Source organism: Somniosus microcephalus, chromosome 19 (genome assembly GCF_052327205.1).
Source record: "Somniosus microcephalus isolate GS21.2 chromosome 19, FLI_Smic_1.0, whole genome shotgun sequence".
NCBI lineage: Eukaryota > Metazoa > Chordata > Chondrichthyes > Squaliformes > Somniosidae > Somniosus > Somniosus microcephalus.
In genome coordinates, this window is record NC_141005.1 from 23,014,398 (window position 1) to 23,036,753 (window position 22,356).

Sequence of the window (22,356 nt, forward strand, 5' to 3'; positions counted from 1 at the left end):
ACGGACAAGATGGGCCGAATGGCCTCCTTCTGTGCTGTAAATTTCTATGATTCTGCCTGATCATGTGACATCTGCCCACACGACTTCTACAAATGTTATTACATTGTAGCCAGGATTGTTTAGTTTCCAATTTCGCCCATTTTGAAGCCAGGTCTCCGTTATAGCTACTATTGCATAACCCCATGTGGCAACTTGCGCCTGCAACTCGTCAATCTTATTTGTAACGCTCCTCGCATTAACACACATGCATTTCAACAGCATGCTAGTTGGCTTTGCTTTTTTCCTGAATTTAACTGCTGCTCTTTCGACATTCTTCTTTGTTCTGTTGCTGTTTGTCCCTCCGAGTTTTCTATGCACCTTGTCTCTCCTCTCTGCTGCTGTGTCCTGGTGGCCCTCCGCCAGTGTGTGTATTTTGGCTATCTTATTTTCTTCTTCTGCTTATTTCGGCCCTGTGTCTGGAGCCCCTTGCATTTGTGTAGCAGCAGGAGAATGTGCAGCGAAGAAATGGTCAAAGGAAAGCGAGAGAGAGAGACAGAGAGAGAGAGAGCAGCAAAAAGGATGTTGATTGATTAAGAGCAGTGTGTGCGCGTGTGTGTGCAAAACGTTGAGCAGCCTGTGGCGGCAGCAAAAGCCTACTGCACCTGGTATTCCCAGGCAGTCTCCCATCCAAGTACTAACCAGGCCTGACGCTGCTTAGCTTCCGAGATCAGACGAGATCGGGCGCATTCAGACTAGTATGGCCGTAGGCATATGCTAGCTGGCTTTCTCTTTACTTAAAGCTGTCGCCCATTTTTTTCTCTTCTACGCATTCATACAAGTATTCAACACTCAATTTACATTTACAAATTTTACTCCTCCCGCAACCCCCCACCCCCCCTCCACCTCTTCTTGCTGCTCTGCCTCCCACACAAACAAACTACAAGCCCAACCCTTCATTGCCTTCTATTCAAATATTACATCAAATAAACATGCTCAAACACCAAGTCTTAAGGGCTGTAGCATCTTTCAAACTGGACAAATACCCAGGCCCGCATCAAATCTATCCCACACTCTTAAGAGAAGTAAGACACCAAATAGCACAGGCTCTCACCATCATTTTACAATCCTCTCTGGCTACAGGTGTGGTGCCCGACCACTGGAGGACTGCTAACGTGCTACCGCTCTTTCAAAAGGGAGAGAGGGATAGACCGCATAATTACAGGCCAGTCAGCCTAACCTCGGTGGTGGGAAAATTATTGGAAAAAGTTCTGAGGGACAGGAGAAATCTTCATTTAGAAAGACACGGATTAATCAGGGACAGTCAGCATGGATTTCTTAACGGAAGGTCGTGTCTGACTAACGCAATTCAATTTTTCGAGGAGGTAACAAGGAGGGTCGATGAGGGTAGTGCCTTTGATGTAGTCTATATGGATTTTAGCAAGGCTTTTGATAAGGTCCCGCATGCCAGATTGGTCACGAAAGTAAAAGCCCATGGGATCCAAGGCAAAGTGGCAAGTTGGATCCAAAATTGGCTCAGAGGCAGGAAACAAAGGGTAATGGTCGAAGGGTGTTTTTGTGACCGGAAGGCTGTTTCCAGTGGGGTTCCGCAGGGCTCACAGAATCACAGAAACCCCACAGTGCAGATAGAGGCCATTTCGGCCCATCGAGCCTGCACCGACTCAGTACTGGGCCCTTTGCTTTTGCTGGTATATATCAATGATTTGGATTTGAATGTAGGAAGTATGATTAAGAAGTTTGCAGATGATACAAAAATTGGCCGTGTGGTTAATAATGAAACAGAATGCTGTAGACTGCAGGAAGATATCAATGGACTCGTCTAGTGGGCAGAACAGTGGCAAATGGAATTCAGTTGGAATACACAATAAATGGTAGGACACTGAGAAATGCAGAGGATCAGCGGGACCTTGGAGTGCATGTCCACAGATCCCTGAAGGTAGCAGGACAGGTAGATAAAGTGGTTAAGCAGGCATACGGGATACTTGCCTTTATTAGCCGAGGCGTAGAATATAAGAGCGGGGAGGTTATGCTTCAACTGTATAAAACACTAGTTAGGCCGCAGCTAGAGTGCCGCGTGCAGTTCTGGTCACCACATTACAAGAAGGATGCGATTGCACTAGAGAAGGTGCAGAGGAGATTTCCGAGGATGTTGCCTGGGCTGGGGAATTTTAGTTATGAGGAAAGATTGGATAGGCTGGGGTTGTTTTCTTTGGAACACAGGAGGCTGAGGCGAGACCTAATTGAGGTGTGTAAAATTATGAGGGGCCGAGATAGAGTGGATAGGAAGGACCTATTTCCCTTAGCAGAAGGGTCAATAATAGATTTCAAGTAATTGGTAGGAGGTTTACAGGGAATTTGAGGAGACATTTTTTCACCCAGTGAATGGTGGGGGTCTGGAATGCACTGCCTGAAAGGGTGGTAGAGGCAGAAACCCTCATCACGTTTAAAAAGTACTTGGATATGCACTTGAACTGCCGTAACCTACAAGGCTACGGACCAAGTGCTGTAAAGTGGGATTTGGGTGGATTGCTCTTTGTCGGCTGGCACGGACAAGATGGGCCGAATGGCCTCCTTCTGTGCTGTAAATTTCTATGATTCTGCCTGATCATGTGACATCTGCCCACACGACTTCCACAAATGTTATTACATTGTAGCCAGGATTGTTTAGTTTCCAATTCCGCCCATTTTGAAGCCAGGTCTCCGTTATGGCTACTATTGCATAACCCCATGTGGCAACTTGCGCCTGCAACTCGTCAATCTTATTTGTAACGCTCCTCGCATTAACACACATGCATTTCAACAGCATGCTAGTTGGCTTTGCTTTTTTCCTGAATTTAACTGCTGCTCTTTCTACATTCTTCTTTGTTCTGTTGCTGTTTGTCCCTCCGAGTTTTCTATGCACCTTGTCTCTCCTCTCTGCTGCTGTGTCCTGGTGGCCCTCCGCCAGTGTGTGTATTTTGGCTATCTTATTTTCTTCTTCTGCTTATTTCGGCCCTGTGTCTGGAGCCCCTTGCATTTGTGTAGCAGCAGGAGAATGTGCAGCGAAGAAATGGTCAAAGGAAAGCGAGAGAGAGAGACAGAGAGAGAGAGAGAGAGAGAGCAGCAAAAAGGATGTTGATTGATTAAGAGCAGTGTGTGCGCGTGTGTGTGCAAAACGTTGAGCAGCCTGTGGCGGCAGCAAAAGCCTACTGCACCTGGTATTCCCAGGCGGTCTCCCATCCAAGTACTAACCAGGCCTGACTCTGCTTAGCTTCCGAGATCAGACGAGATCGGGCACATTCAGACTAGTATGGCCGTAGGCATATGCTAGCTGGCTTTCTCTTTACTTAAAGCTGTCGCCCATTTTTTTCTCTTCTACGCATTCATACAAGTATTCAACACTCAATTTACATTTACAAATTTTACTCCTCCCGCAACCCCCCACCCCCCCTCCACCTCTTCTTGCTGCTCTGCCTCCCACACAAACAAACTACAAGCCCAACCCTTCATTGCCTTCTATTCAAATATTACATCAAATAAACATGCTCAAACACCAAGTCTTAAGGGCTGTAGCATCTTTCAAACTGGACAAATACCCAGGCCCGCATCAAATCTATCCCACACTCTTAAGAGAAGTAAGACACCAAATAGCACAGGCTCTCACCATCATTTTACAATCCTCTCTGGCTACAGGTGTGGTGCCCGACCACTGGAGGACTGCTAACGTGCTACCGTTCTTTCAAAAGGGAGAGAGGGATAGACCGCATAATTACAGGCCAGTCAGCCTAACCTCGGTGGTGGGAAAATTATTGGAAAAAGTTCTGAGGGACAGGAGAAATCTTCATTTAGAAAGACACGGATTAATCAGGGACAGTCAGCATGGATTTCTTAACGGAAGGTCGTGTCTGACTAATGCAATTCAATTTTTCGAGGAGGTAACAAGGAGGGTCGATGAGGGTAGTGCCTTTGATGTAGTCTATATGGATTTTAGCAAGGCTTTTGATAAGGTCCCGCATGCCAGATTGGTCACGAAAGTAAAAGCCCATGGGATCCAAGGCAAAGTGGCAAGTTGGATCCAAAATTGGCTCAGAGGCAGGAAACAAGGGTGTTTTTGTGACCGGAAGGCTGTTTCCAGTGGGGTTCCGCAGGGCTCACAGAATCACAGAAACCCCACAGTGCAGATAGAGGCCATTTCGGCCCATCGAGCCTGCACCGACTCAGTACTGGGCCCTTTGCTTTTTCTGGTATATATCAATGATTTGGATTTGAATGTAGGAAGTATGATTAAGAAGTTTGCAGATGATACAAAAATTGGCCGTGTGGTTAATAATGAAACAGAATGCTGTAGACTGCAGGAAGATATCAATGGACTCGTCTAGTGGGCAGAACAGTGGCAAATGGAATTCAGTTGGAATACACAATAAATGGTAGGACACTGAGAAATGCAGAGGATCAGCGGGACCTTGGAGTGCATGTCCACAGATCCCTGAAGGTAGCAGGACAGGTAGATAAAGTGGTTAAGCAGGCATACGGGATACTTGCCTTTATTAGCCGAGGTGTAGAATATAAGAGCGGGGAGGTTATGCTTCAACTGTATAAAACACTAGTTAGGCCGCAGCTAGAGTGCCGCGTGCAGTTCTGGTCACCACATTACAAGAAGGATGCGATTGCACTAGAGAAGGTGCAGAGGAGATTTCCGAGGATGTTGCCTGGGCTGGGGAATTTTAGTTATGAGGAAAGATTGGATAGGCTGGGGTTGTTTTCTTTGGAACACAGGAGGCTGAGGTGAGACCTAATTGAGGTGTGTAAAATTATGAGGGGCCGAGATAGAGTGGATAGGAAGGACCTATTTCCCTTAGCAGAAGGGTCAATAATAGATTTCAAGTAATTGGTAGGAGGTTTACAGGGAATTTGAGGAGACATTTTTTCACCCAGTGAATGGTGGGGGTCTGGAATGCACTGCCTGAAAGGGTGGTAGAGGCAGAAACCCTCATCACGTTTAAAAAGTACTTGGATATGCACTTGAACTGCCGTAACCTACAAGGCTACGGACCAAGTGCTGTAAAGTGGGATTTGGGTGGATTGCTCTTTGTCGGCTGGCACGGACAAGATGGGCCGAATGGCCTCCTTCTGTGCTGTAAATTTCTATGATTCTGCCTGATCATGTGACATCTGCCCACACGACTTCTACAAATGTTATTACATTGTAGCCAGGATTGTTTAGTTTCCAATTCCGCCCATTTTGAAGCCAGGTCTCCGTTATGGCTACTATTGCATAACCCCATGTGGCAACTTGCGCCTGCAACTCGTCAATCTTATTTGTAACGCTCCTCGCATTAACACACATGCATTTCAACAGCATGCTAGTTGGCTTTGCTTTTTTCCTGAATTTAACTGCTGCTCTTTCTACATTCTTCTTTGTTCTGTTGCTGTTTGTCCCTCCGAGTTTTCTATGCACCTTGTCTCTCCTCTCTGCTGCTGTGTCCTGGTGGCCCTCCGCCAGTGTGTGTATTTTGGCTATCTTATTTTCTTCTTCTGCTTATTTCGGCCCTGTGTCTGGAGCCCCTTGCATTTGTGTAGCAGCAGGAGAATGTGCAGCGAAGAAATGGTCAAAGGAAAGCGAGAGAGAGAGAGAGAGCAGCAAAAAGGATGTTGATTGATTAAGAGCAGTGTGTGCGCGTGTGTGTGCAAAACGTTGAGCAGCCTGTAGCGGCAGCAAAAGCCTACTGCACCTGGTATTCCCAGGCGGTCTCCCATCCAAGTACTAACCAGGCCTGACTCTGCTTAGCTTCCGAGATCAGACGAGATCGGGCGCATTCAGACTAGTAGGGCCGTAGGCATATGCTGGCTGGCTTTCTCTTTACTTAAAGCTGTCGCCCATTTTTTTCTCTTCTACGCATTCATACAAGTATTCAACACTCAATTTACATTTACAAATTTTACTCCTCCCGCAACCCCCCACCCCCCCTCCACCTCTTCTTGCTGCTCTGCCTCCCACACAAACAAACTACAAGCCCAACCCTTCATTGCCTTCTATTCAAATATTACATCAAATAAACATGCTCAAACACCAAGTCTTAAGGGCTGTAGCATCTTTCAAACTGGACAAATACCCAGGCCCGCATCAAATCTATCCCACACTCTTAAGAGAAGTAAGACACCAAATAGCACAGGCTCTCACCATCATTTTACAATCCTCTCTGGCTACAGGTGTGGTGCCCGACCACTGGAGGACTGCTAACGTGCTACCGTTCTTTCAAAAGGGAGAGAGGGATAGACCGCATAATTACAGGCCAGTCAGCCTAACCTCGGTGGTGGGTAAATTATTGGAAAAAGTTCTGAGGGACAGGAGAAATCTTCATTTAGAAAGACACGGATTAATCAGGGACAGTCAGCATGGATTTCTTAACGGAAGGTCGTGTCTGACTAACGCAATTCAATTTTTCGAGGAGGTAACAAGGAGGGTCGATGAGGGTAGTGCCTTTGATGTAGTCTATATGGATTTTAGCAAGGCTTTTGATAAGGTCCCGCATGCCAGATTGGTCACGAAAGTAAAAGCCCATGGGATCCAAGGCAAAGTGGCAAGTTGGATCCAAAATTGGCTCAGAGGCAGGAAACAAAGGGTAATGGTCGAAGGGTGTTTTTGTGACCGGAAGGCTGTTTCCAGTGGGGTTCCGCAGGGCTCACAGAATCACAGAAACCCCACAGTGCAGATAGAGGCCATTTCGGCCCATCGAGCCTGCACCGACTCAGTACTGGGCCCTTTGCTTTTTCTGGTATATATCAATGATTTGGATTTGAATGTAGGAAGTATGATTAAGAAGTTTGCAGATGATACAAAAATTGGCCGTGTGGTTAATAATGAAACAGAATGCTGTAGACTGCAGGAAGATATCAATGGACTCGTCTAGTGGGCAGAACAGTGGCAAATGGAATTCAGTTGGAATACACAATAAATGGTAGGACACTGAGAAATGCAGAGGATCAGCGGGACCTTGGAGTGCATGTCCACAGATCCCTGAAGGTAGCAGGACAGGTAGATAAAGTGGTTAAGCAGGCATACGGGATACTTGCCTTTATTAGCCGAGGCGTAGAATATAAGAGCGGGGAGGTTATGCTTCAACTGTATAAAACACTAGTTAGGCCGCAGCTAGAGTGCCGCGTGCAGTTCTGGTCACCACATTACAAGAAGGATGCGATTGCACTAGAGAAGGTGCAGAGGAGATTTCCGAGGATGTTGCCTGGGCTGGGGAATTTTAGTTATGAGGAAAGATTGGATAGGCTGGGGTTGTTTTCTTTGGAACACAGGAGGCTGAGGCGAGACCTAATTGAGGTGTGTAAAATTATGAGGGGCCGAGATAGAGTGGATAGGAAGGACCTATTTCCCTTAGCAGAAGGGTCAATAATAGATTTCAAGTAATTGGTAGGAGGTGTACAGGGAATTTGAGGAGACATTTTTTCACCCAGTGAATGGTGGGGGTCTGGAATGCACTGCCTGAAAGGGTGGTAGAGGCAGAAACCCTCATCACGTTTAAAAAGTACTTGGATATGCACTTGAACTGCCGTAACCTACAAGGCTACGGACCAAGTGCTGTAAAGTGGGATTTGGGTGGATTGCTCTTTGTCGGCTGGCACGGACAAGATGGGCCGAATGGCCTCCTTCTGTGCTGTAAATTTCTATGATTCTGCCTGATCATGTGACATCTGCCCACACGACTTCTACAAATGTTATTACATTGTAGCCAGGATTGTTTAGTTTCCAATTCCGCCCATTTTGAAGCCAGGTCTCCGTTATGGCTACTATTGCATAACCCCATGTGGCAACTTGCGCCTGCAACTCGTCAATCTTATTTGTAACACTCCTCGCATTAACACACATGCATTTCAACAGCATGCTAGTTGGCTTTGCTTTTTTCCTGAATTTAACTGCTGCTCTTTCTACATTCTTCTTTGTTCTGTTGCTGTTTGTCCCTCCGAGTTTTCTATGCACCTTGTCTCTCCTCTCTGCTGCTGTGTCCTGGTGGCCCTCCGCCAGTGTGTGTATTTTGGCTATCTTATTTTCTTCTTCTGCTTATTTCGGCCCTGTGTCTGGAGCCCCTTGCATTTGTGTAGCAGCAGGAGAATGTGCAGCGAAGAAATGGTCAAAGGAAAGCGAGAGAGAGAGACAGAGAGCAGGAAAAAGGATGTTGATTGATTAAGAGCAGTGTGTGCGCGTGTGTGTGCAAAACGTTGAGCAGCCTGTGGCGGCAGCAAAAGCCTACTGCACCTGGTATTCCCAGGCAGTCTCCCATCCAAGTACTAACCAGGCCTGACTCTGCTTAGCTTCCGAGATCAGACGAGATCGGGCGCATTCAGACTAGTATGGCCGTAGGCATATGCTAGCTGGCTTTCTCTTTACTTAAAGCTGTCGCCCATTTTTTTCTCTTCTACGCATTCATACAAGTATTCAACACTCAATTTACATTTACAAATTTTACTCCTCCCGCAACCCCCCACCCCCCCTCCACCTCTTCTTGCTGCTCTGCCTCCCACACAAACAAACTACAAGCCCAACCCTTCATTGCCTTCTATTCAAATATTACATCAAATAAACATGCTCAAACACCAAGTCTTAAGGGCTGTAGCATCTTTCAAACTGGACAAATACCCAGGCCCGCATCAAATCTATCCCACACTCTTAAGAGAAGTAAGACACCAAATAGCACAGGCTCTCACCATCATTTTACAATCCTCTCTGGCTACAGGTGTGGTGCCCGACCACTGGAGGACTGCTAACGTGCTACCGTTCTTTCAAAAGGGAGAGAGGGATAGACCGCATAATTACAGGCCAGTCAGCCTAACCTCGGTGGTGGGAAAATTATTGGAAAAAGTTCTGAGGGACAGGAGAAATCTTCATTTAGAAAGACACGGATTAATCAGGGACAGTCAGCATGGATTTCTTAACGGAAGGTCGTGTCTGACTAATGCAATTCAATTTTTCGAGGAGGTAACAAGGAGGGTCGATGAGGGTAGTGCCTTTGATGTAGTCTATATGGATTTTAGCAAGGCTTTTGATAAGGTCCTGCATGCCAGATTGGTCACGAAAGTAAAAGCCCATGGGATCCAAGGCAAAGTGGCAAGTTGGATCCAAAATTGGCTCAGAGGCAGGAAACAAGGGTGTTTTTGTGACCGGAAGGCTGTTTCCAGTGGGGTTCCGCAGGGCTCACAGAATCACAGAAACCCCACAGTGCAGATAGAGGCCATTTCGGCCCATCGAGCCTGCACCGACTCAGTACTGGGCCCTTTGCTTTTTCTGGTATATATCAATGATTTGGATTTGAATGTAGGAAGTATGATTAAGAAGTTTGCAGATGATACAAAAATTGGCCGTGTGGTTAATAATGAAACAGAATGCTGTAGACTGCAGGAAGATATCAATGGACTCGTCTAGTGGGCAGAACAGTGGCAAATGGAATTCAGTTGGAATACACAATAAATGGTAGGACACTGAGAAATGCAGAGGATCAGCGGGACCTTGGAGTGCATGTCCACAGATCCCTGAAGGTAGCAGGACAGGTAGATAAAGTGGTTAAGCAGGCATACGGGATACTTGCCTTTATTAGCCGAGGCGTAGAATATAAGAGCGGGGAGGTTATGCTTCAACTGTATAAAACACTAGTTAGGCCGCAGCTAGAGTGCCGCGTGCAGTTCTGGTCACCACATTACAAGAAGGATGCGATTGCACTAGAGAAGGTGCAGAGGAGATTTCCGAGGATGTTGCCTGGGCTGGGGAATTTTAGTTATGAGGAAAGATTGGATAGGCTGGGGTTGTTTTCTTTGGAACACAGGAGGCTGAGGTGAGACCTAATTGAGGTGTGTAAAATTATGAGGGGCCGAGATAGAGTGGATAGGAAGGACCTATTTCCCTTAGCAGAAGGGTCAATAATAGATTTCAAGTAATTGGTAGGAGGTTTACAGGGAATTTGAGGAGACATTTTTTCACCCAGTGAATGGTGGGGGTCTGGAATGCACTGCCTGAAAGGGTGGTAGAGGCAGAAACCCTCATCACGTTTAAAAAGTACTTGGATATGCACTTGAACTGCCGTAACCTACAAGGCTACGGACCAAGTGCTGTAAAGTGGGATTTGGGTGGATTGCTCTTTGTCGGCTGGCACGGACAAGATGGGCCGAATGGCCTCCTTCTGTGCTGTAAATTTCTATGATTCTGCCTGATCATGTGACATCTGCCCACACGACTTCTACAAATGTTATTACATTGTAGCCAGGATTGTTTAGTTTCCAATTCCGCCCATTTTGAAGCCAGGTCTCCGTTATGGCTACTATTGCATAACCCCATGTGGCAACTTGCGCCTGCAACTCGTCAATCTTATTTGTAACACTCCTCGCATTAACACACATGCATTTCAACAGCATGCTAGTTGGCTTTGCTTTTTTCCTGAATTTAACTGCTGCTCTTTCTACATTCTTCTTTGTTCTGTTGCTGTTTGTCCCTCCGAGTTTTCTATGCACCTTGTCTCTCCTCTCTGCTGCTGTGTCCTGGTGGCCCTCCGCCAGTGTGTGTATTTTGGCTATCTTATTTTCTTCTTCTGCTTATTTCGGCCCTGTGTCTGGAGCCCCTTGCATTTGTGTAGCAGCAGGAGAATGTGCAGCGAAGAAATGGTCAAAGGAAAGCGAGAGAGAGAGAGAGAGAGAGAGAGAGAGAGAGAGAGAGAGCAGCAAAAAGGATGTTGATTGATTAAGAGCAGTGTGTGCGCGTGTGTGTGCAAAACATTGAGCAGCCTGTGGCGGCAGCAAAAGCCTACTGCACCCGGTATTCCCAGGCGGTCTCCCATTCAAGTACTAACCAGGCCTGACTCTGCTTAGCTTCCGAGATCAGACGAGATCGGGCGCATTCAGACTAATATGGCCATAGGCATATGCTAGCTGGCTTTCTCTTTACTTAAAGCTGTCGCCCATTTTTTTCTCTTCTACGCATTCATACAAGTATTCAACACTCAATTTACATTTACAAATTTTACTCCTCCCGCAACCCCCCACCCCCCCTCCACCTCTTCTTGCTGCTCTGCCTCCCACACAAACAAACTACAAGCCCAACCCTTCATTGCCTTCTATTCAAATATTACATCAAATAAACATGCTCAAACACCAAGTCTTAAGGGCTGTAGTATCTTTCAAACTGGACAAATACCCAGGCCCGCATCAAATCTATCCCACACTCTTAAGAGAAGTAAGACACCAAATAGCACAGGCTCTCACCATCATTTTACAATCCTCTCTGGCTACAGGTGTGGTGCCCGACCACTGGAGGACTGCTAACGTGCTACCGTTCTTTCAAAAGGGAGAGAGGGATAGACCGCATAATTACAGGCCAGTCAGCCTAACCTCGGTGGTGGGAAAATTATTGGAAAAAGTTCTGAGGGACAGGAGAAATCTTCATTTAGAAAGACACGGATTAATCAGGGACAGTCAGCATGGATTTCTTAACGGAAGGTCGTGTCTGACTAACGCAATTCAATTTTTCGAGGAGGTAACAAGGAGGGTCGATGAGGGTAGTGCCTTTGATGTAGTCTATATGGATTTTAGCAAGGCTTTTGATAAGGTCCCGCATGCCAGATTGGTCACGAAAGTAAAAGCCCATGGGATCCAAGGCAAAGTGGCAAGTTGGATCCAAAATTGGCTCAGAGGCAGGAAACAAAGGGTAATGGTCGAAGGGTGTTTTTGTGACCGGAAGGCTGTTTCCAGTGGGGTTCCGCAGGGCTCACAGAATCACAGAAACCCCACAGTGCAGATAGAGGCCATTTCGGCCCATCGAGCCTGCACCGACTCAGTACTGGGCCCTTTGCTTTTTCTGGTATATATCAATGATTTGGATTTGAATGTAGGAAGTATGATTAAGAAGTTTGCAGATGATACAAAAATTGGCCGTGTGGTTAATAATGAAACAGAATGCTGTAGACTGCAGGAAGATATCAATGGACTCGTCTAGTGGGCAGAACAGTGGCAAATGGAATTCAGTTGGAATACACAATAAATGGTAGAACACTGAGAAATGCAGAGGATCAGCGGGACCTTGGAGTGCATGTCCACAGATCCCTGAAGGTAGCAGGACAGGTAGATAAAGTGGTTAAGCAGGCATACGGGATACTTGCCTTTATTAGCCGAGGCGTAGAATATAAGAGCGGGGAGGTTATGCTTCAACTGTATAAAACACTAGTTAGGCCGCAGCTAGGGTGCCGCGTGCAGTTCTGGTCACCACATTACAAGAAGGATGCGATTGCACTAGAGAAGGTGCAGAGGAGATTTCCGAGGATGTTGCCTGGGCTGGGGAATTTTAGTTATGAGGAAAGATTGGATAGGCTGGGGTTGTTTTCTTTGGAACACAGGAGGCTGAGGCGAGACCTAATTGAGGTGTGTAAAATTATGAGGGGCCGAGATAGAGTGGATAGGAAGGACCTATTTCCCTTAGCAGAAGGGTCAATAAAAGATTTCAAGTAATTGGTAGGAGGTTTACAGGGAATTTGAGGAGACATTTTTTCACCCAGTGAATGGTGGGGGTCTGGAATGCACTGCCTGAAAGGGTGGTAGAGGCAGAAACCCTCATCACGTTTAAAAAGTACTTGGATATGCACTTGAACTGCCGTAACCTACAAGGCTACGGACCAAGTGCTGTAAAGTGGGATTTGGGTGGATTGCTCTTTGTCGGCTGGCACGGACAAGATGGGCCGAATGGCCTCCTTCTGTGCTGTAAATTTCTATGATTCTGCCTGATCATGTGACATCTGCCCACACGACTTCTACAAATGTTATTACATTGTAGCCAGGATTGTTTAGTTTCCAATTCCGCCCATTTTGAAGCCAGGTCTCCGTTATAGCTACTATTGCATAACCCCATGTGGCAACTTGCGCCTGCAACTCGTCAATCTTATTTGTAACGCTCCTCGCATTAACACACATGCATTTCAACAGCATGCTAGTTGGCTTTGCTTTTTTCCTGAATTTAACTGCTGCTCTTTCTACATTCTTCTTTGTTCTGTTGCTGTTTGTCCCTCCGAGTTTTCTATGCACCTTGTCTCTCCTCTCTGCTGCTGTGTCCTGGTGGCCCTCCGCCAGTGTGTGTATTTTGGCTATCTTATTTTCTTCTTCTGCTTATTTTGGCCCTGTGTCTGGAGCCCCTTGCATTTGTGTAGCAGCAGGAGAATGTGCAGCGAAGAAATGGTCAAAGGAAAGCGAGAGAGAGAGACAGAGAGAGAGAGAGCAGCAAAAAGGATGTTGATTGATTAAGAGCAGTGTGTGCGCGTGTGTGTGCAAAACGTTGAGCAGCCTGTGGCGGCAGCAAAAGCCTACTGCACCCGGTATTCCCAGGCGGTCTCCCATCCAAGTACTAACCAGGCCTGACTCTGCTTAGCTTCCGAGATCAGACGAGATCGGGCACATTCAGACTAGTATGGCCGTAGGCATATGCTAGCTGGCTTTCTCTTTACTTAAAGCTGTCGCCCATTTTTTTCTCTTCTACGCATTCATACAAGTATTCAACACTCAATTTACATTTACAAATTTTACTCCTCCCGCAACCCCCCACCCCCCCTCCACCTCTTCTTGCTGCTCTGCCTCCCACACAAACAAACTACAAGCCCAACCCTTCATTGCCTTCTATTCAAATATTACATCAAATAAACATGCTCAAACACCAAGTCTTAAGGGCTGTAGCATCTTTCAAACTGGACAAATACCCAGGCCCGCATCAAATCTATCCCACACTCTTAAGAGAAGTAAGACACCAAATAGCACAGGCTCTCACCATCATTTTACAATCCTCTCTGGCTACAGGTGTGGTGCCCGACCACTGGAGGACTGCTAACGTGCTACCGTTCTTTCAAAAGGGAGAGAGGGATAGACCGCATAATTACAGGCCAGTCAGCCTAACCTCGGTGGTGGGAAAATTATTGGAAAAAGTTCTGAGGGACAGGAGAAATCTTCATTTAGAAAGACACGGATTAATCAGGGACAGTCAGCATGGATTTCTTAACGGAAGGTCGTGTCTGACTAACGCAATTCAATTTTTCGAGGAGGTAACAAGGAGGGTCGATGAGGGTAGTGCCTTTGATGTAGTCTATATGGATTTTAGCAAGGCTTTTGATAAGGTCCCGCATGCCAGATTGGTCACGAAAGTAAAAGCCCATGGGATCCAAGGCAAAGTGGCAAGTTGGATCCAAAATTGGCTCAGAGGCAGGAAACAAAGGGTAATGGTCGAAGGGTGTTTTTGTGACCGGAAGGCTGTTTCCAGTGGGGTTCCGCAGGGCTCAGAGAATCACAGAAACCCCACAGTGCAGATAGAGGCCATTTCGGCCCATCGAGCCTGCACCGACTCAGTACTGGGCCCTTTGCTTTTTCTGGTATATATCAATGATTTGGATTTGAATGTAGGAAGTATGATTAAGAAGTTTGCAGATGATACAAAAATTGGCCGTGTGGTTAATAATGAAACAGAATGCTGTAGACTGCAGGAAGATATCAATGGACTCGTCTAGTGGGCAGAACAGTGGCAAATGGAATTCAGTTGGAATACACAATAAATGGTAGGACACTGAGAAATGCAGAGGATCAGCGGGACCTTGGAGTGCATGTCCACAGATCCCTGAAGGTAGCAGGACAGGTAGATAAAGTGGTTAAGCAGGCATACGGGATACTTGCCTTTATTAGCCGAGGCGTAGAATATAAGAGCGGGGAGGTTATGCTTCAACTGTATAAAACACTAGTTAGGCCGCAGCTAGAGTGCCGCGTGCAGTTCTGGTCACCACATTACAAGAAGGATGCGATTGCACTAGAGAAGGTGCAGAGGAGATTTCCGAGGATGTTGCCTGGGCTGGGGAATTTTAGTTATGAGGAAAGATTGGATAGGCTGGGGTTGTTTTCTTTGGAACACAGGAGGCTGAGGCGAGACCTAATTGAGGTGTGTAAAATTATGAGGGGCCGAGATAGAGTGGATAGGAAGGACCTATTTCCCTTACCAGAAGGGTCAATAATAGATTTCAAGTAATTGGTAGGAGGTTTACAGGGAATTTGAGGAGACATTTTTTCACCCAGTGAATGGTGGGGGTCTGGAATGCACTGCCTGAAAGGGTGGTAGAGGCAGAAACCCTCATCACGTTTAAAAAGTACTTGGATATGCACTTGAACTGCCGTAACCTACAAGGCTACGGACCAAGTGCTGTAAAGTGGGATTTGGGTGGATTGCTCTTTGTCGGCTGGCACGGACAAGATGGGCCGAATGGCCTCCTTCTGTGCTGTAAATTTCTATGATTCTGCCTGATCATGTGACATCTGCCCACACGACTTCTACAAATGTTATTACATTGTAGCCAGGATTGTTTAGTTTCCAATTCCGCCCATTTTGAAGCCAGGTCTCCGTTATAGCTACTATTGCATAACCCCATGTGGCAACTTGCGCCTGCAACTCGTCAATCTTATTTGTAACGCTCCTCGCATTAACACACATGCATTTCAACAGCATGCTAGTTGGCTTTGCTTTTTTCCTGAATTTAACTGCTGCTCTTTCTACATTCTTCTTTGTTCTGTTGCTGTTTGTCCCTCCGAGTTTTCTATGCACCTTGTCTCTCCTCTCTGCTGCTGTGTCCTGGTGGCCCTCCGCCAGTGTGTGTATTTTGGCTATCTTATTTTCTTCTTCTGCTTATTTCGGCCCTGTGTCTGGAGCCCCTTGCATTTGTGTAGCAGCAGGAGAATGTGCAGCGAAGAAATGGTCAAAGGAAAGCGAGAGAGAGAGACAGAGAGAGAGAGAGAGAGCAGCAAAAAGGATGTTGATTGATTAAGAGCAGTGTGTGCGCGTGTGTGTGCAAAACGTTGAGCAGCCTGTGGCGGCAGCAAAAGCCTACTGCACCTGGTATTCCCAGGCAGTCTCCCATCCAAGTACTAACCAGGCCTGACTCTGCTTAGCTTCCGAGATCAGACGAGATCGGGCGCATTCAGACTAGTATGGCCGTAGGCATATGCTAGCTGGCTTTCTCTTTACTTAAAGCTGTCGCCCATTTTTTTCTCTTCTACACATTCATACAAGTATTCAACACTCAATTTACATTTACAAATTTTACTCCTCCCGCAACCCCCCACCCCCCCTCCACCTCTTCTTGCTGCTCTGCCTCCCACACAAACAAACTACAAGCCCAACCCTTCATTGCCTTCTATTCAAATATTACATCAAATAAACATGCTCAAACACCAAGTCTTAAGGGCTGTAGCATCTTTCAAACTGGACAAATACCCAGGCCCGCATCAAATCTATCCCACACTCTTAAGAGAAGTAAGACACCAAATAGCACAGGCTCTCACCATCATTTTACAATCCTCTCTGGCTACAGGTGTGGTGCCCGACCACTGGAGGACTGCTAACGTGCTACCGCTCTTTCAAAAGGGAGAGAGGGATAGACCGCATAATTACAGGCCAGTCAGCCTAACCTCGGTGGTGGGAAAATTATTGGAAAAAGTTCTGAGGGACAGGAGAAATCTTCATTTAGAAAGACACGGATTAATCAGGGACAGTCAGCATGGATTTCTTAACGGAAGGTCGTGTCTGACTAACGCAATTCAATTTTTCGAGGAGGTAACAAGGAGGGTCGATGAGGGTAGTGCCTTTGATGTAGTCTATATGGATTTTAGCAAGGCTTTTGATAAGGTCCCGCATGCCAGATTGGTCACGAAAGTAAAAGCCCATGGGATCCAAGGCAAAGTGGCAAGTTGGATCCAAAATTGGCTCAGAGGCAGGAAACAAAGGGTAATGGTCGGAAGGGTGTTTTTGTGACCGGAAGGCTGTTTCCAGTGGGGTTCCGCAGGGCTCACAGAATCACAGAAACCCCACAGTGCAGATAGAGGCCATTTCGGCCCATCGAGCCTGCACCGACTCAGTACTGGGCCCTTTGCTTTTTCTGGTATATATCAATGATTTGGATTTGAATGTAGGAAGTATGATTAAGAAGTTTGCAGATGATACAAAAATTGGCCGTGTGGTTAATAATGAAACAGAATGCTGTAGACTGCAGGAAAATATCAATGGACTCGTCTAGTGGGCAGAACAGTGGCAAATGGAATTCAGTTGGAATACACAATAAATGGTAGGACACTGAGAAATGCAGAGGATCAGCGGGACCTTGGAGTGCATGTCCACAGATCCCTGAAGGTAGCAGGACAGGTAGATAAAGTGGTTAAGCAGGCATACGGGATACTTGCCTTTATTAGCCGAGGCGTAGAATATAAGAGCGGGGAGGTTATGCTTCAACTGTATAAAACACTAGTTAGGCCGCAGCTAGAGTGCCGCGTGCAGTTCTGGTCACCACATTACAAGAAGGATGCGATTGCACTAGAGAAGGTGCAGAGGAGATTTCCGAGGATGTTGCCTGGGCTGGGGAATTTTAGTTATGAGGAAAGATTGGATAGGCTGGGGTTGTTTTCTTTGGAACACAGGAGGCTGAGGCGAGACCTAATTGAGGTGTGTAAAATTATGAGGGGCCGAGATAGAGTGGATAGGAAGGACCTATTTCCCTTAGCAGAAGGGTCAATAATAGATTTCAAGTAATTGGTAGGAGGTTTACAGGGAATTTGAGGAGACATTTTTTCACCCAGTGAATGGTGGGGGTCTGGAATGCACTGCCTGAAAGGGTGGTAGAGGCAGAAACCCTCATCACGTTTAAAAAGTACTTGGATATGCACTTGAACTGCCGTAACCTACAAGGCTACGGACCAAGTGCTGTAAAGTGGGATTTGGGTGGATTGCTCTTTGTCGGCTGGCACGGACAAGATGGGCCGAATGGCCTCCTTCTGTGCTGTAAATTTCTATGATTCTGCCTGATCATGTGACATCTGCCCACACGACTTCTACAAATGTTATTACATTGTAGCCAGGATTGTTTAGTTTCCAATTCCGCCCATTTTGAAGCCAGGTCTCCGTTATGGCTACTATTGCATAACCCCATGTGGCAACTTGCGCCTGCAACTCGTCAATCTTATTTGTAACACTCCTCGTTTTAACACACATGCATTTCAACAGCATGCTAGTTGGCTTTGCTTTTTTCCTGAATTTAACTGCTGCTCTTTCTACATTCTTCTTTGTTCTGTTGCTGTTTGTCCCTCCGAGTTTTCTATGCACCTTGTCTCTCCTCTCTGCTGCTGTGTCCTGGTGGCCCTCCGCCAGTGTGTGTATTTTGGCTATCTTATTTTCTTCTTCTGCTTATTTCGGCCCTGTGTCTGGAGCCCCTTGCATTTGTGTAGCAGCAGGAGAATGTGCAGCGAAGAAATGGTCAAAGGAAAGCGAGAGAGAGAGAGAGAGAGAGAGAGAGAGCAGCAAAAAGGATGTTGATTGATTAAGAGCAGTGTGTGCGCGTGTGTGTGCAAAACGTTGAGCAGCCTGTGGCGGCAGCAAAAGCCTACTGCACCTGGTATTCCCAGGCAGTCTCCCATCCAAGTACTAACCAGGCCTGACTCTGCTTAGCTTCCGAGATCAGACGAGATCGGGCGCATTCAGACTAGTATGGCCGTAGGCATATGCTAGCTGGCTTTCTCTTTACTTAAAGCTGTCGCCCATTTTTTTCTCTTCTACGCATTCATACAAGTATTCAACACTCAATTTACATTTACAAATTTTACTCCTCCCGCAACCCCCCACCCCCCCTCCACCTCTTCTTGCTGCTCTGCCTCCCACACAAACAAACTACAAGCCCAACCCTTCATTGCCTTCTATTCAAATATTACATCAAATAAACATGCTCAAACACCAAGTCTTAAGGGCTGTAGCATCTTTCAAACTGGACAAATACCCAGGCCCGCATCAAATCTATCCCACACTCTTAAGAGAAGTAAGACACCAAATAGCACAGGCTCTCACCATCATTTTACAATCCTCTCTGGCTACAGGTGTGGTGCCCGACCACTGGAGGACTGCTAACGTGCTACCGTTCTTTCAAAAGGGAGAGAGGGATAGACCGCATAATTACAGGACAGTCAGCCTAACCTCGGTGGTGGGAAAATTATTGGAAAAAGTTCTGAGGGACAGGAGAAATCTTCATTTAGAAAGACACGGATTAATCAGGGACAGTCAGCATGGATTTCTTAACGGAAGGTCGTGTCTGACTAACGCAATTCAATTTTTCGAGGAGGTAACAAGGAGGGTCGATGAGGGTAGTGCCTTTGATGTAGTCTATATGGATTTTAGCAAGGCTTTTGATAAGGTCCCGCATGCCAGATTGGTCACGAAAGTAAAAGCCCATGGGATCCAAGGCAAAGTGGCAAGTTGGATCCAAAATTGGCTCAGAGGCAGGAAACAAAGGGTAATGGTCGAAGGGTGTTTTTGTGACCGGAAGGCTGTTTCCAGTGGGGTTCCGCAGGGCTCACAGAATCACAGAAACCCCACAGTGCAGATAGAGGCCATTTCGGCCCATCGAGCCTGCACCGACTCAGTACTGGGCCCTTTGCTTTTTCTGGTATATATCAATGATTTGGATTTGAATGTAGGAAGTATGATTAAGAAGTTTGCAGATGATACAAAAATTGGCCGTGTGGTTAATAATGAAACAGAATGCTGTAGACTGCAGGAAGATATCAATGGACTCGTCTAGTGGGCAGAACAGTGGCAAATGGAATTCAGTTGGAATACACAATAAATGGTAGGACACTGAGAAATGCAGAGGATCAGCGGGACCTTGGAGTGCATGTCCACAGATCCCTGAAGGTAGCAGGACAGGTAGATAAAGTGGTTAAGCAGGCATACGGGATACTTGCCTTTATTAGCCGAGGCGTAGAATATAAGAGCGGGGAGGTTATGCTTCAACTGTATAAAACACTAGTTAGGCCGCAGCTAGAGTGCCGCGTGCAGTTCTGGTCACCACATTACAAGAAGGATGCGATTGCACTAGAGAAGGTGCAGAGGAGATTTCCGAGGATGTTGCCTGGGCTGGGGAATTTTAGTTATGAGGAAAGATTGGATAGGCTGGGGTTGTTTTCTTTGGAACACAGGAGGCTGAGGCGAGACCTAATTGAGGTGTGTAAAATTATGAGGGGCCGAGATAGAGTGGATAGGAAGGACCTATTTCCCTTAGCAGAAGGGTCAATAATAGATTTCAAGTAATTGGTAGGAGGTTTACAGGGAATTTGAGGAGACATTTTTTCACCCAGTGAATGGTGGGGGTCTGGAATGCACTGCCTGAAAGGGTGGTAGAGGCAGAAACCCTCATCACGTTTAAAAAGTACTTGGATATGCACTTGAACTGCCGTAACCAACAAGGCTACGGACCAAGTGCTGTAAAGTGGGATTTGGGTGGATTGCTCTTTGTCGGCTGGCACGGACAAGATGGGCCGAATGGCCTCCTTCTGTGCTGTAAATTTCTATGATTCTGCCTGATCATGTGACATCTGCCCACACGACTTCTACAAATGTTATTACATTGTAGCCAGGATTGTTTAGTTTCCAATTCCGCCCATTTTGAAGCCAGGTCTCCGTTATGGCTACTATTGCATAACCCCATGTGGCAACTTGCGCCTGCAACTCGTCAATCTTATTTGTAACACTCCTCGCATTAACACACATGCATTTCAACAGCATGCTAGTTGGCTTTGCTTTTTTCCTGAATTTAACTGCTGCTCTTTCTACATTCTTCTTTGTTCTGTTGCTGTTTGTCCCTCCGAGTTTTCTATGCACCTTGTCTCTCCTCTCTGCTGCTGTGTCCTGGTGGCCCTCCGCCAGTGTGTATATTTTGGCTATCTTATTTTCTTCTTCTGCTTATTTCGGCCCTGTGTCTGGAGCCCCTTGCATTTGTGTAGCAGCAGGAGAATGTGCAGCGAAGAAATGGTCAAAGGAAAGCGAGAGAGAGAGAGAGAGCAGCAAAAAGGATGTTGATTGATTAAGAGCAGAGTGTGCGCGTGTGTGTGCAAAACGTTGAGCAGCCTGTGGCGGCAGCAAAAGCCTACTGCACCTGGTATTCCCAGGCAGTCTCCCATCCAAGTACTAACCAGGCCTGACTCTGCTTAGTTTCCGAGATCAGACGAGATCGGGCGTATTCAGACTAGTATGGCCGTAGGCATATGCTAGCTGGCTTTCTCTTTACTTAAAGCTGTCGCCCATTTTTTTCTCTTCTACGCATTCATACAAGTATTCAACACTCAATTTACATTTACAAATTTTACTCCTCCCGCAACCCCCCACCCCCCCTCCACCTCTTCTTGCTGCTCTGCCTCCCACACAAACAAACTACAAGCCCAACCCTTCATTGCCTTCTATTCAAATATTACATCAAATAAACATGCTCAAACACCAAGTCTTAAGGGCTGTAGCATCTTTCAAACTGGACAAATACCCAGGCCCGCATCAAATCTATCCCACACTCTTAAGAGAAGTAAGACACCAAATAGCACAGGCTCTCACCATCATTTTACAATCCTCTCTGGCTACAGGTGTGGTGCCCGACCACTGGAGGACTGCTAACGTGCTACCGTTCTTTCAAAAGGGAGAGAGGGATAGACCGCATAATTACAGGCCAGTCAGCCTAACCTCGGTGGTGGGAAAATTATTGGAAAAAGTTCTGAGGGACAGGAGAAATCTTCATTTAGAAAGACACGGATTAATCAGGGACAGTCAGCATGGATTTCTTAACGGAAGGTCGTGTCTGACTAACGCAATTCAATTTTTCGAGGAGGTAACAAGGAGGGTCGATGAGGGTAGTGCCTTTGATGTAGTCTATATGGATTTTAGCAAGGCTTTTGATAAGGTCCCGCATGCCAGATTGGTCACGAAAGTAAAAGCCCATGGGATCCAAGGCAAAGTGGCAAGTTGGATCCAAAATTGGCTCAGAGACAGGAAACAAAGGGTAATGGTCGAAGGGTGTTTTTGTGACCGGAAGGCTGTTTCCAGTGGGGTTCCGCAGGGCTCACAGAATCACAGAAACCCCACAGTGCAGATAGAGGCCATTTCGGCCCATCGAGCCTGCACCGACTCAGTACTGGGCCCTTTGCTTTTTCTGGTATATATCAATGATTTGGATTTGAATGTAGGAAGTATGATTAAGAAGTTTGCAGATGATACAAAAATTGGCCGTGTGGTTAATAATGAAACAGAATGCTGTAGACTGCAGGAAGATATCAATGGACTCGTCTAGTGGGCAGAACAGTGGCAAATGGAATTCAGTTGGAATACACAATAAATGGTAGGACACTGAGAAATGCAGAGGATCAGCGGGACCTTGGAGTGCATGTCCACAGATCCCTGAAGGTAGCAGGACAGGTAGATAAAGTGGTTAAGCAGGCATACGGGATACTTGCCTTTATTAGCCGAGGCGTAGAATATAAGAGCGGGGAGGTTATGCTTCAACTGTATAAAACACTAGT

At 46.4% G+C, this 22,356-nt stretch overlaps 6 non-coding genes and 3 pseudogenes across 6 annotated transcripts; all 9 read right to left on the reverse strand.

Annotated features, from left to right (window-relative positions):
- Positions 1-629: 629 nt before the first annotated feature.
- On the reverse strand, positions 630-748 carry LOC147103784 (5S ribosomal RNA; annotated as a pseudogene).
- A 2,431-nt stretch (positions 749-3,179) lies between these two features.
- Positions 3,180-3,298, reverse strand: LOC147103785 (5S ribosomal RNA). Its single transcript, XR_015072602.1, has one exon. It is a non-coding gene; the product is annotated as a 5S ribosomal RNA (ribosomal RNA).
- Positions 3,299-5,696: 2,398 nt separating this feature from the next.
- Positions 5,697-5,815, reverse strand: LOC147103786 (5S ribosomal RNA). The gene has a single exon (XR_015072766.1). It is a non-coding gene; the product is annotated as a 5S ribosomal RNA (ribosomal RNA).
- A 2,415-nt stretch (positions 5,816-8,230) lies between these two features.
- LOC147103787 (5S ribosomal RNA) lies at positions 8,231-8,349 on the reverse strand. The gene has a single exon (XR_015072665.1). It is a non-coding gene; the product is annotated as a 5S ribosomal RNA (ribosomal RNA).
- A 2,422-nt stretch (positions 8,350-10,771) lies between these two features.
- Positions 10,772-10,890, reverse strand: LOC147103788 (5S ribosomal RNA; annotated as a pseudogene).
- A 2,423-nt stretch (positions 10,891-13,313) lies between these two features.
- LOC147103789 (5S ribosomal RNA) lies at positions 13,314-13,432 on the reverse strand. The gene has a single exon (XR_015072747.1). It is a non-coding gene; the product is annotated as a 5S ribosomal RNA (ribosomal RNA).
- Positions 13,433-15,859: 2,427 nt separating this feature from the next.
- Positions 15,860-15,978, reverse strand: LOC147103790 (5S ribosomal RNA). Its single transcript, XR_015072666.1, has one exon. It is a non-coding gene; the product is annotated as a 5S ribosomal RNA (ribosomal RNA).
- Positions 15,979-18,404: 2,426 nt separating this feature from the next.
- On the reverse strand, positions 18,405-18,523 carry LOC147103791 (5S ribosomal RNA). The gene has a single exon (XR_015072667.1). It is a non-coding gene; the product is annotated as a 5S ribosomal RNA (ribosomal RNA).
- A 2,413-nt stretch (positions 18,524-20,936) lies between these two features.
- On the reverse strand, positions 20,937-21,055 carry LOC147103792 (5S ribosomal RNA; annotated as a pseudogene).
- Positions 21,056-22,356: the final 1,301 nt, after the last annotated feature.